At 45.1% G+C, this 14,442-nt stretch overlaps 1 protein-coding gene across 4 annotated transcripts in view; it reads left to right on the top strand.

The window, feature by feature from the left end:
* ZFPM1 (zinc finger protein, FOG family member 1) overlaps positions 1-14,442 on the top strand; it is a 280,395-nt gene that overhangs the window by 520 nt on the left and 265,433 nt on the right. The window lies entirely within an intron of this gene.

The raw sequence follows: 14,442 nt of genomic DNA, 5'->3' as shown, positions 1-14,442 counted from the left end.
CTCTGTGCCCATCTCTTTCTCATCCTTTAGATAAGTTTCAGGCCAGGGGACATGACTGGACTGAGGGGAGATCAACTCATTCATTCTCGAGCTTGACAAGAAGCCCAGAGAGAAAGGTGCAGGTGCTTTGCTTGCCACCGGCCACGGGCTCTGCACCTTGAGGTTAGGGAGTGACAGTGTTCAGAGGTGTGGACAGATGTGAAGTTCTCCAGGACTGAGATCTCCAGCAGATAAGCCACGGTTGGCACTTTCACTCCCCAAGATATATGCAGAAACCAGGGGTTTGGTTAACTGCACCCTAGTATTGGGCAGATCTGACTGATAATGATTCCTTCCCCTCGAATACCGGGACAGACCAAACGTCCAACAGTGGTCAACCCAGGTCCCTGATCTGCCTTTTTTTGTGTGTGTGAGCCAAAGCTGATGAGAACCCAGTGAGGCCCTAGGCAGCTAACTCCCAAAGCCTGAAAATGGCCTTCCATTTACTGGCTATTCCAAATGTCCTTGACCTGTTGGTCTAAGTGGCTCTCTACAGCCACCTTGGCATGGCATGAGAAAGAACATAGCATCCCTGCAGAGCATCCCAGACAGCTCAGAGTAATTTGGCTGCCAGTCTTGAATGAGGTATTTCGGCGGTCTGCTGCAGTTCTGTTTTCAGTTAGATGGCAACCCTGATAATCTGTGGTAACCGATTATACTTTCAGGTATTTGAAGAGTGAAGAGAGTACATTTTCCAAGAATTAACTCTCCCCCTTTGAAATCGAAAGGAAGTCTGGCGCTTTTAAGTATTCCTTGGTGTGTTCTGGTTACTGCAAGATTGTAGAAGCTGATAAACTAATGAGTCTGATTTGACTGGTGATGATGGCTGTGTTTCTTTCCCCCCCCTTATCAAAACCCCTGCCGCAGCTGCCAGCTTTTTTCCTCTGTCTCTTTGTTCTGCTTTTAGCTAGATGTGAAGGTCTGATAAGAGCTGGGCTCTGATCTCTGCTGTGATAGCTTGTACCATTTATTAACTTCAACCCCCAGAGTGCGGGGGTAGGGAGAGAGAGCCGCTTTTCGATTGGGGTGACTGATACAGGGAAGAAGATTGATCTCCGCGCTGAGACGATGAGAAACAAGACACGCACAAAATAATAAAAGAGTTGTCGGGTTGGAAAAAGAAAAAAGGAAGCCATAAAAGTTCTCTTGAAAGTCCTGGTGGTTGGGGGACCTTTGCCGGCTTGGCTTGTTTTTTTTTCCCTTTACGGCTCTGCTTTTCAGCTAGATGTGAGTTCCAGATAAGTTCTGGGGCCTGATCCCTGCTGTTGAAGATTGCCAAGGCAGATAAGGAGCTCTTATCTCTCTTAACCAGGCTGGAGCAGCTTTTGGCTACAATAACAAACACTGAAAAGGAAAAGGCAGAAAAGGTTTCAACAATTTCTTCCATTGCTAATGTGATTAATGCTGATTTAAAAAAAGTTTTATATATATATATATCTGATGGGGCGTGGGAGGGCTGCCTTTACACACTTTTCACTTGGCGTATAGTCTAAAACAAATGAAATCAGATAGAAAAAAAAAAAAAAATACCCAAGGAAAGTTTAAAAAAAAAAATTTTTTTTTTTTTTTTTTTTATCAGTCACAGATGTTGTGTTAGATGTGAGCTGATTTTTTTTTCTCTGATTTCTATCTGCTAATCTTCAGTTTAGGAAATGTGTGGGAGAGAAGAAAAGGAACTACCGTAGTCTTATTTTTGGCGATATTGTTAACTGATATTAGATGGTGAAAGATAAAGTCACCACTTCCCCTCCAGGACTCTTGGGCCACTTACATTTGTTTCCGGTAATCTATTGTTTTGAAAGGTGTTTGGTGTTTCACAATCACATGTTGATGGGGGACATATACCTTGGTAACTTTGGTTGGTATTTTTTCCCCTGTTTTGGACAGTGTTATGGGGGTCGGTGCTTCATGTGTTCTTTAATAAGAGAACAATAGAGAGGGACATAAAGAAGCCAAACTTCCAAAAATAGCTCTTGCTTCTGGCACATGTATCCCCACACTCCCACGCTTGCAAATCTAGATCTGATTTAGAGAATCGTGAATTGGCAGATGTGCCACCAACCCTGGCTTTCTGATACCCTTCTCCTAATGCAGTCTGATATTTGTACTGAGGTAGTTTGGAAGTAGAACTACAAATCCCACAGTGCACGAGGGCAGTGGGTCCCAACCCTGTCCTGGAAGACCACCAGGCCAATCGGGTGAATATGCATGAGAGAGATTTGCATATAATGGAAGTGACAGGCATGCAAATTTGCTCCATGCATATTCACTAGGGATAGCCTGAAAACCCGATTGGCCTGGTGGTCCTCCAGGACAGGGTTGGGACCCACTGCACTAGGCTAAAATAATAATAATAATAATAATAACTTTATTTTTCTATACCGCCATAGTCAGGCGACTTCTAGGCGGTTTACAATGTAAGAAGGCTGGACATTCAGCGAATAACAAAGGTCTTAGTACAGTACAATGCTAATACAATACAATAAGTCCACATATAATACAATACAGTAAGTCTAAATACAATACTATACAATAAGTTTAAATACAGTACCGAACAAAGAGTCTAGATGCCGTACAATAGTCTAAATGAGACTCCTGTGGAGCTTGGGTTATGTAAAACAGTGTTTCCCAAGTCTGTCCTGGAGTACCCCCTTGTCAGTTTGTCAGGATATTCATAATGAATATGGATGAAAAAGATTTGCATACACAGTGAAGGTAGGGTATGCAAATCAATCTCAGTCTTACTCATGGTAGATATCCTGAAAACCTGACTGGCAAGGGGGTACTCCAGGACCGACTTGGAGAACCCTTCAAGCAGAAAATTCTGACCTCCCTCTGACTAATTCGGTCCCAATCAAGTTTTAGTCCTGGCTGTGCACTTCCTTTTTCCTTCCAGAGGTTCTCGACCCAATCCACAGGATTGGGTTGAGCCAGTCAGGTTCTCAGGATACCCACAATGATTTTGCATGCACTGCCTACATTACGTGAAAGTCTATTTCATTGTGGGTATCCTGCAAACGTGACTGGTTAGGTGTGTCCTGTGGATTGGGTTGAGAACGATGTTACCTCTAAGCCAGTGGTCTTAAACTCGCGGCCCGGGGGCCACATGCGGCCCACCAGGTACTAGTTTGAGGCCCTCGGTATGTTTATCATAATCACAAAAGTAAAATAAAAGTTTCTTGATCATATATCTCTTTAGCTATAAATGACAATATTATTATTAAGACTTAGCCAAAAAAAAAGATTTATAAAGAGTTTTACCTCTTGCAAAATTGTCATTTCTTTAATAAGACATTCATTATTTTTTCTGAGGCCCTCCAAGTACCTACAGATCCAAAATATGGCCCTGCAAAGGGTTTGAGTTTGAGACCACTGCTCTAAGCTGTGTACATAGGCACACATACGTAGCAGCTAGGGCAGGGGTAGGGAACTCCGGTCCTCGAGAGCCGTATTCCTAGTCGGGTTTTCAGGATTTCCCCAATGAATATGCATGAGATCTATTTGCATGCACTGCTTTCAATGCATATTCATTGGGGAAATCCTGAAAACCCGACTAGGAATACGGCTCTCAAGGACCAGAGTTCCCTACCCCTGAGCTAGGGTTACCATATGGCTCCAGATAAAGAAGGATGGATTGAGATATCCGGGTTTTACTACTACTGAAAGCAATGGAAGTAAGAAGGACTGATAGAGACATCTGGCCTTTACTTCTATTGAAACAAATGGAAGTAAAACCTGGATGTCTCAATCCGTTTTCTTTTTTTTCTGGCGCCTTATGGTAACCCTATAGGAGGCTAATGATATACAGTAGTTGCATGCCATGTGTTTGGAGGGAGGGGGGACATTATAATCCAGTCCTGCTTTTACCTCATTGCATGCAGGGAGATGTAGTTCTGATTTCCTCTGATGTTGTATAGTAGTTGCATGCCATGTGTTTGGAGGGAGGGGGATATTATAATCCACTTCTGCTTTTACTCCATTGCATGCAGGGAGATGTAGTTCAGATTTCCCTAAGAAATACAAGACTACATGTCCTTGCATGTAGTGGGAGTAAAACCAGGACTGCATTATCAGCCTCATAACCTGGAACCCTATGACTGAATGTATACGTTTATGCTTTTTCTTTGAATTGAAATAATCATTATTGTGGTGTAGTGAGTTTCGTCATTTTTGAAAGCAGAAGCCAGCGGTCTCTAATCTGGTTCTGGCTTTTCTGCCCACTGGGGCCTTTGGAGGGAGGGAAGTCAGCTGCCGGTGGTGAAGCGAATTTGCCTCCGAGATGCTCTATGTCTGTGAGTTCACAGAGCTGCCTGGATTTGTGTTTGTGCTGTCAGGGGGGGAGAGTGAAGAGATAGAGGGCCATAAGGATGTGTGTCAGTTCATTAGCAGGGCTTTAGTAAATGTAGAGCTTCATTTTGCAAAGGAGGTGAATGGGGGAATTGGGACGTTCCCAGTAAACTCTCTATATGGCTTGCTTTTCTTTCTTTCTGTTTTTATCCCATCCTCCCAGAAGCTCAGAACGGATTACAAAGAAAATAATCACAGAAAATCAGGGACATGAGTGGGCAAAGACGTGGCTATTCCAAACAGGAGGAGCAATTGTGAAAAAGCAGGGAAAAAAAAAGAAAAAAAAATGACATTGTTTAGGTTTAAGCAGACTATAAATTAATGAGTATTAAATAAATGTGTTGGCACCAAGTTTGCAATTCTACCTGTCTCTCTACCTATCCATTTCTCTCTCTGCCGACACTTGACGATGCCACCTTTTGCTTCCACATTTGCAGAATTGCTCCTCCCACTCGTACTTGCCGGTAAGCGGCGAGAGCAGTCAGCCGACAACCAGGGAAGCCAGGGTTCAAATCCTCTTTTGCTGTGGTAAAAACGCCGACGCTCATAGAATTCCTATGAGCGTTGGAGCTTTTACCGCCGTGGCTGGTGATTAAAACAAAACCAAACCCTAATGCGACTTGATAAAAGGGGACCTTGGATTGTGGCCCCTCTGGGGACGGGGAAATACCCAGTGTATTTGAAAAGGTATGAGCAAAAGCCAAATAAAGAACAGCTTTGTTGCTCAAGTTAGGATACTTTCTGCTTAAAAAATAAAAATAAAATGACGTTAGTTTTCAAGGACCAGTCGCGTCAAAGAACGATGCTTGTCTGGGCGGTTGCATCCTTACGCACGCAGATGCTCATAACGTAGACAGACTCTTGCGTACACGAGGGAATTTTTTAAAAATAAAGTAAAATTCTGAAATCTCTTCAGGGCACATCACTGTGCATTAACACACAAGTTGAGAATCGCTGCGCCAAGCCCTGGCCAAATTGAGCGTTTTTCTGAAAGTTGCTTTTCTTTTGGAGCAGATTCAAAAGCCAACAGGGTAGTTCACGTGTGCCTCTATATATTCAAATTTGGACCCACCGCAGCACATCTGTGATCTGCCCCCTTCAAATTTCAGCTCGAAATGTAGCTAGAGGCTCTCGAATCGCTGTTTACGCATGAAGTCCATCTACACATGTTCATGCTGCCTTTTTGCCCCAAACGACTCCTTAAGAGCATGCAAAAAATCAATGTTAACGGTTAACCTAAGAGTGAAAGGCTGCAACATCAATTTGTGTGAGATGAAACAAAGTCCAACAGGGGGAAAAAAAAGACCCAAAACGAGCAGGCAATTTTTACATCCTTAGAGGGCAAATGGCTTATATTTCAACCTTTTCCATCAGGCTCATTTGCTGCTGCTCACTGCAATCGAGGGAAAAAGGCGGCTCTGCAAGGCTGTGGTTTGGAAGATGAAACAAAGCTGACAAAGGAAAGAGTTCAGAGCAGGAGGGGATCAGAGTGTGCTTCTGGTCCCCATAAACGCAGTGTGAAAAAGAGACCGAAGATGGGCTTCACAACCCAACATACACGAGAGAGATTTGCACGCCCATCCTCCACTGGCTGGAAGGTGTGACTCACTGGTAGAGCTGCAGCCTCTGGTGTCAGGTCAAAAGCGCGCCGGGACAAAGGCGCGCCCAGACAATTGAGCGCAGCGCGGAGGCGTGCGCCGCTCAAAATTAATGTTTTTAGGGCTCCGACGGGGGGCGTGGGGGGGGAAACACCGGCGCGATGTCTATTAAGTAAAGTGGGGGGGTTCCCCAACAAAACCCCCCGTCGGAGCCCCTAAAACAGTAATTTTGAGCGGTGCGCGCCTCCGCACTGCGCTCAATTGTATGGGCGCGCCTTTGTCTTTCGCGCCATTGTCTATGAACCGCAGCCTCTTCATCCAGAGGTTGTGAGATCAAATCCCAGTGCTGCTCCTTGTGACCTTGGGCAAGTCACTTAATTCTCCAATGCCCACTGCTTTGAATGTCAGCTCTGAAATGCCAAAAGCAACAAAAAGGCGGTATACAAGTCCCCCATTCCCTTTCATCAAGCCCAGTATCCTGCTTCCAACAGTGGCCAACCCAGGTCTCGAGTAACTGGCAGAAACCCCCCCCCAAAGAGCAGCAACATTCCAGAGCTGAGATTGTGATGTCATAATGCCTCATTCCACCAATGCCTAAGAGCCAACCTCAGCAGTGATGTCACAATGGCTGGATTGTCCTATACTCAGCTCACATAAGAATTGCCACATCAGGACAGACTGAAGGTGTGGTTCACTGGTAGAGCTGCTGCCTCTGCCCCCAGAGGTTGTGAGATCAAATCCCAGTGCTTCTCCTTGTGACCCTGGGCGAGTCACTTAATCCTCCAGTGCCCATCACTTTGAAGTGACAAAAAGGCAGTATACAAGTCCCCATTCCCTTTCCCTGTATGCAGATCGATCTCATGCATATTCATTGAGGGTATCATGAGAACCTGACCATCTGGGTTGAAGGATCTGTGTTACAGATCTCCGTTTCCTTGAGAAGACATAATACACCCATATTAAGATAGAGAGAGACTTTATTTTGACTTGTCTTCAGCTTATCTTCCTAAAATCCATGAGAATGTAGAAGACAACTGAGATTCCACAATTAGAGCAATAATTCCCTAATAGAAGTTTTACCTGGCTGCCAGTTTGCTGTTTTGTCCTCTGTTGTGGAGTTCTGTTTGCCAGTACAAGAGGGGAGGTGGTGGGAGTCTTAGATCCCAGGAAAGCATCGATCAGGGTCGGCCTATCCGTGACGCAGACTAGGTGGTCGCCTAGGGAGGCATCTTCTGAAGGCAGCAAAGATCAGCAGCAGTCAAAGCAAAATAGATCCTGCAAACTCAGGGCCTCTTTTATCAAGGTGCGTTAGAGGTTTTTTAATGCGAGCCGGTATGGTAAATGCTCTGACGAATTACTGTGAGCGTTGGAGCATGTGCCTCGAGGGGGTGGGGTGAGGTGGTCAGAGAACCATCAACCTGTCCTTTCAGCTGTTTTGTATTTAAAAGTCTTGATGGGTTGGAGACGGTATTTTTAGCGTTCCTGAAACAGTCCTAGACAAAACACGACCATGTTGGACACCAGTTCTTAACCATTCAGAGCAAGTAGTGAATAAATTTTAAGTTTAATTTTCTCATTGTCTTCCTGTTATAAGATTTTTCCACACCGGATCTTGTTAGCCAACTGCTTTGTTGTTTTTTGAGGTGCTGATGATTATAGATTTTAATAATTAAAATCTTGGGGGAGGGGGGGGGCGCAGGATAAGAGCTGGAAAGTAAGGGGGGGAAGAGGGAAGCATAAGATTGAAGCTTTACCTAGAGCAGGACTGCCCAAGTCCAGTCCTCGAGATCTGCAGGCAGGTCAGGTTTTCAGGATATCCACAATGAATATGCATGAGAGAGATTTGCATACTAAGAATGCAGTGCAGGCAGATCTCTCTCATGCATGTTCATTGTGGATATCCTGAAAACCTGGCCTGCCCGTAGATCTCGAGGACCGGACTTGGGCGTCTAATGTCCTGCATCGGCTCTGGAACTGATGCCTGGGAGCAAAGAAGCCCCGGACTCCAGAGGCAGGGAAAGGGGGGCCCCTTAGAAGAGAAACAGAAAAAGCCAAAGATGTAAGGAAGCAGGAGACGGGAGCCTTAGAGCCCATCTTATCCCAAACCAAGTCTTTCAGTTTCTACCCCAAGCATTCTGGGATACGTAGTTCTGCCAAGAGTTTAAACCCCAGGACTAGCTTTGGTTGTGCCTGATGGACTGATGTTGTTGGAGAGGCTTGGAGAAAGGCCTAGCCAGTCTGTTTCTAGATAGTCATGAGGTAGTTTGAATACAATGGAGACCCAAAGGGGTATAATCAAAAATGGACATTTTGTGCAAAAAGTCCACAATCCCAGCAGGAAAAATCTCCATTTTCAAAGCTACCAAACGCCTGTCTTCTATTTTTGAAAATGACGTCTACCTTTTTTGCCCATTTTCAAAAATAAAAGCGTCCACGTGATAAACATACAAAAGCAAGTTTTGTAGACATACCCACCAACTACCTTGTCTGATCACAGTAGGAGGAATCCCCATCAGCTGAGCCAGCTTCAGGGGGATTCCTGGCAGCTCAGCTTAGCTGTGGAGCCCTACACCCCTCCCCCCGACATCCCCCTGATATCCCCTAAATCCCCCTTCACATGTTGACATCCCCCTCATATCCCATACCTCCCCCGACATCTCCCCCCCCCTCATTCCTGTGCCCCCATCCCACATCCCCAGAACCCCCCTGTGTCTTTGGAAGAGCAAACAGCAGGAGGGAAGCTCACTCCCTCCTGCCTATAGGACCATGTGCTGCAATGATGGGGCTTCCCCCTCCCAATGCAGTGAGAGGGGCCGAAGGCCCTGATTGGCTCAAAATGGCGATTTTGAGCCAATCAGAGCCTTTGTGAGCATTGGGAGGGGGAAGCTCCGTCAATGTAGCCCTGTAGGCAGGAGAGAGTGAGCTTCGCTCCTGCCGTTTGCTCTTTGAAAGGTACAGAGGAATGTGGGGGGTGGGCCTGAGATGTCGGGGAAGGTACGGGATACCAGAGGGATGTTGGGATGTAAGGGGGAATATCAGGGAGATGTCCCCTTCCCATGCCGTAAGCGAAGTATGCCAAGAAAATTAACTATTGCAAAACACACACCGAAAAACCCAATAGTAAACCACAGGAGCTATAGAGGGCTGCTCCGAATTATGACTTGTCCCCAACCCGAGACCTTTCTCCTTTTGTTAGTTACGTCCTCTCCTCCGCATCAACAGATCAGAGTAACAAAAACCAAAACATATCTCTCCTGCCTTCCAGACCCCTCACCGCCCCCCCATGTGAGAAAGATGATATGGTAATCATTGAAGCTAGAATGTGATGGCCCAGTGTATTTCATGTGTAATCCATTAGGGACAGAGAAAGTGCCTGAATGCAATATGCAAACCACTTTGTACCACAAAAAGGTGGTATATAAATACATTTGATAAATTAAGAACCAACGTTGTGATAAAGAAGTGCGGTATGATTTTCATTTTCATCTTAATTATAAATGTCAAAGATCGAGGTTCTTAGAAGAGGACTTTTATGTATGGGGGATGCTCTAAATTGGTTACTGTTGTTCATATAATAACAGGAATGAACCATGTTTTTAAAAAAGGGCATATGGGATACAGGGCCGCCCTGGCACTAGATGGAATAGGCATCTGCCTAGGGTGGCAGAGTTCGAGGATGGAGCATTGTGACACCAGCTGGAAAGCAGCGTGTTTTGTCCTCTCTGATAGGAGGTTCCCATTGGAGGGGGCAGGGTGCTGCAGATTTGTAATGTGCGTGGGTTATGTAAATCTCCACTCTGCATTTTCTACTTGGGTGCAGAAGACGGATCTAGGATGGCGGGATGGTGGGAGGAGGGAAGGAAAGGTGCTGGACATGGTGAAGGGGAGATGCTGGAATCCCAGGCTGAAAGTTTGCCTGCTTTGCAGCCAATTCTGTGTGCAGATGTGATCTTTTGTCTTCCGGATTTGCTGCTCATTCCCGACTTAATAAAAGATACGCCACAGAGAGGGAATATATCGAGGTGTGTTTACAAGGTTATTTTAATCAGGCCAATGGTGCCCAAAGCAATTAGGACAATTTCTTTACCTTCCTGCCATGTTTTATTGGTCTCTGATTTCATTTTTTGGTAGTTGAGGATTTTCTCTTTATCTTCACATAAAACAGAAGAGTGAAATATTTTAAATAACTAACCCCCCTCTTTCACGAACGCAGAGCGCAGGTTTTAGTGCCAGCAGCGGCGGTAACTGCTCTGACGCTCATAGGATTCCTATGAGCATCGGACCAGTTACCGCTGCTGCCAGCGCCAAAACCCACGCTCTACGTTCGTAAAAGTAGGGGAGGGAGGGGGGTAAATGTGGTACGGTTACTGATGCTGCTCCTCTGTTTTTCTCCTTTTTTAAAAAAATTTTTAAATCATTTTTTTTAACCTGAGGAAAAATCTATCTAAAGAAAGTTTTCTCTTTAAGATATGTTATAGTCCAAAAGTTATTCATCATCATCATGAAATCAGTTAGCTTAGCAGGGTTTAAAAAAGGGTTGAATAATGTTCTAAAAGAGAAGTCCATAGGCCATTATGGAGATGGCTTGGGAAAATCCACTGCTTATTCCTAGGATAAGCAGCATAAAATCTGTTTTACTACTTGGGATCTCTCTAGGTACTTGGAACCTGGGTTGGCCACTGTTGGAAACAGGATGCTGGACTTGATGGACCTTTGGTCTGTCCCAGTATGGCATTCTTATGTTCTTATGTCTTACTATGAACAGGAATGTTTGTCTGTTGTGGCTTCATGAAGTTAAGAGGTGATAGGCTTGGGGGTAAGCCAGGGAAATACATTTTTTTACAGAAAGGATGGTAGATGCATGGAATAGTCTCCCGGTAGAGGTGGTGGAGACAAAGACTATGTCTGCATTCAAGAAAGCATGGGACAGGCACACGGGATCTCTTAGGGAGAAGAGATAGTTATTTATATTCCGTCGTGTTTCTATGTTCCACCTTTTAAATTAAAATGTTATGTTAATCAGGTTTTCTGTTCCACCTTTACCTATTCAGTTCAAGGTCAGATTACATTAAAATAGTAATAACTTTATTTTTATATACCGCAATACACCAAATAGTTCAGAGCGGTTTACAGAGGAAGAGATTGTATACAGACAGCGATAATACAAAAACACTTTTGAAATTACATTAGCATGCTAAGATTAATCGAGTTTATCTGGGAGTGTTTTAGGAATGCATCAAGGCAGAAGTGGAGTCAGAGAAATTTGTGAAAGAGATAAGTTTTGACTGACTTCCTGAAAGTTTGATAAGAAAGTGCGTTTGAAATAAAGTTGGTTAAACGTTTGTTCCATTTGCCTGCTTGGAATGATAGTGTTCGATCAAAGAATCTCTTGTAGATGCAGCTCTTCAAAGATGGAAAAACGAGCAAGTAAGCACTATGGCCCTGATTCTGTATAGGACGCCCGGGAGAGGTGTCCTATTCAGAATCGGCCTACACTAAACCCCGATTCTGTAACCGGCGTCCATGTTACAGACGCTGGTTAGAGAATCGGGTTAGATTAGACACGGCCCGCTACACTTATCGCGGCAAGGGATCTCTCTGCCGCTCTAAGTATAGCGGACCGCGGCCAATCAGGCCTTAGGCTCAGGCAGGATGGGCTGGGAAGGGGCGGGCCCGCCTCATTTCGACGAGGCGGGCCTGCCGGCTGGATGGGCAAGACCCGTCTGGCCTTAAGAAAAGGTTAGTTTGGTGGGGTGGAGGTTTGGGGGTTGTTAGCGCCGGTGGGGGGAGGGTGCGTCTTTGGGTAGGAGTGATTGGGCACCCTCCTGCCAGCGATCGATATTGTCGGGGGGGGAGGGTGCATCTTCGGGCAGGAGGGATTGGGCACCCTCCTGCCAGCGATCGATATTGTTGGGGGGGGGGCATCTTCTGGCAGGAGGGTTTGGGCACCCTCCTGCCAGTGATCGGTAGTGTCGGGGTGGGAGGAAGATCGGTAATGTCGGGGGGGGGGGGGGACGATCGGTAGTGTCGGGGGGGGGGTTGGCATCTTCTGGCAGGAGGGTTTGGGCACCCTCCTGCCAGCGATCGGACAGGCGGCCGCGGCCCGCTATACTTATAGCGGCAGAGAAATCCCTTGCCGCAATAAGTATAGCGGCCGCGTCTACTTACAATGTAGATCAGCATTTTGCTGGCCTACATTTTAAGCGTTTCTTCCTCTACTAGGGAGACGCATAGGGCCGCCTAGGTTCGCCTAAGGCCCGCCTTAGGCCCTTAGGCGAGCTTAGGCGTCTTGCGGGTCTCCCTAGGCTCCTGGAGGCGCCTTCAATATAGGCGGCCTGCCTGGGGAGCATTTTTTAAAAAAACGTGCATCCCGATTGGCTGATTAGATAGCTGTAGGACGCCTACAGCTGCCTAAAATCGGGACGCACTTTGGAGAATCAGGCCCTACGTGTACAAGTTATGCCTGGAAATTCAGAATGATGAACCTGTAATGTTTTTGAAGCAAAGGCAAGGACACTTAAAGATGACCCTTGCTTCCACAAGCAGCCAGTGTAGTTTTTTTTGTAATATGAGCTTACATGATCCGATTTCTTGAGGCCAAAGATGAAATGGACTGCAGCGTTCTGGACGATTCTCGGTCGTTTGATGGTTTTCTTAAAAGATCCCAAGTATATGATATTGCAGTAGTCTAGGGTACTTAAGATCAAAGAGGTTGGGTCAGTTACCCAGGAAGTTACAATGGACAGTTTGACATGGACTTTCAATAGAGTTGCTAGCACAGGTAGATCAGTCCAGCTATGAATACAATTAGGTCATAGTTTCAAAATATATAATTACAAGTTCAAATAGGTCATCGTTATGTCCCAGGAGTTGCATTGGACAGTTTACAAATGGGTTTTCACAATTACCATTTCAGTTACTTCTCTGTCTTGGTACAAAAATGCTTTTTAAAAGTTTTATGAACCTGAGATAGTGGTCAGAAGATCATAGTGTAAGTGGTAGTTGGTTGCAGCATTTTGCTAATTGATATTGGATCAAAGTTGTCGTCTACCTTCAAAACATTTCTCTTGGTAAACTTTTGACTTTCAGTGTGAAGCTAAAATCGACATCAAGTTATTTCCCCAAATCGAAAAAGGGAGCAATGCATCTTGCTATCAAGAATTTTTTTACTTAAAAATTTCTTACCCGCTCCATCCTATAGTTGTTCTAAAGAAAATTAGTTATCTTCTCTCTAAGATGTTGCATGAGGGTCTTTATTAATAAGTTATTTTTTCTCTAATCAAACTATTTTCAGTTCGGTTATTGATTTTTATATTTTTTTTAATGTGAACTGAGTCAAGCTCCTTTTGGGGAGATGACACGGTATATAAATCCAAGATTTAGATTTGATTCGATCAGTTCTGTGTGAGTTACACAATTATATATACACGTCTCCCTCCGTATTCACGGTGGATACGTTCCGGCATAAGGCGTGAATATGAAAAAATTGTGAATAACTTTTTAAAATGTTATTCGTGTTTTTTTTGTAAAAGTTAGCGTTTTTTGTATTGAAACTGCGAATAAACTCTTTAAAATACTTGCATTTAGTGAGAAGGAGACAGCATGATAGGGCGGGGTGTAGCAAGAAGATAGCAGAGGAGCTATTCACAAGATTCTAATGCCAGAAAGTAGAACTAGCAATGCAAGCGGAAAACGATCACTTACCTTGCGAAAGCCCCATCGAAAGCTGCATTCACCCAGCGGGCAGTCTCAATGAGGTCACCTCCAAACAATGATGGTCCTCAGATCACAACTTCCTAATTGGCTGATACATAGCGAAAAGATGACTAACTACTACTGGTCGTTGTGAGTGGATCAACGTATAGATCAAACAAAGCAATTTCAATTCAATTCGAGCTGAAACAGGCAACCTAGGCTCGGGTGTTAAAGCAAAGGATACGTCTGCCCCTTGTCTGTGAGTAACAGGATTTTAGATTTTTCCATAGTAGCTCAAGGTGAGTTACATTCGGGTATAGTAGGTAGTTTCCTGACCCTGGAGGGCTCATACTCTAGTTTTCATACCTGAGGCAAAGGGGGGGGGGGGGTTAAGTGACTAGCCCAAGGTCAGAAGAGGCAGCAGTGGGATTTGAACCAGGTTTCCCTGGTTTTCAGCCCAGTGGTCTAGCTACTGGGCTGCTCCCCTAACTGCACACAGCTCCCTCCCCCCCACACTCACCCACAAACACAAAGACATACCCACATCCCCTCACTCAAGAAAATCCCCCCCCCCCGACCTTCACCCACAAAGACACATACTCACACCCACACGTGCACACATGTAGACGGATACAGACTGGAAAACACACATGCAAGCACACACAGACGCGGACCTGATAGATAGACGTACCTAAGTGTGTGTCATCCCAGTGAGACACACTTTACTATGTCCCTTCACTCCCAGTCCCCAGACTGCCATGCA

The sequence above is a fragment of the Geotrypetes seraphini genome, chromosome 4, assembly GCF_902459505.1.
Source record: "Geotrypetes seraphini chromosome 4, aGeoSer1.1, whole genome shotgun sequence".
Taxonomy (NCBI): Eukaryota; Metazoa; Chordata; class Amphibia; order Gymnophiona; family Dermophiidae; genus Geotrypetes; species Geotrypetes seraphini.
This window is presented reverse-complemented; position numbering and strand designations above follow the sequence as displayed.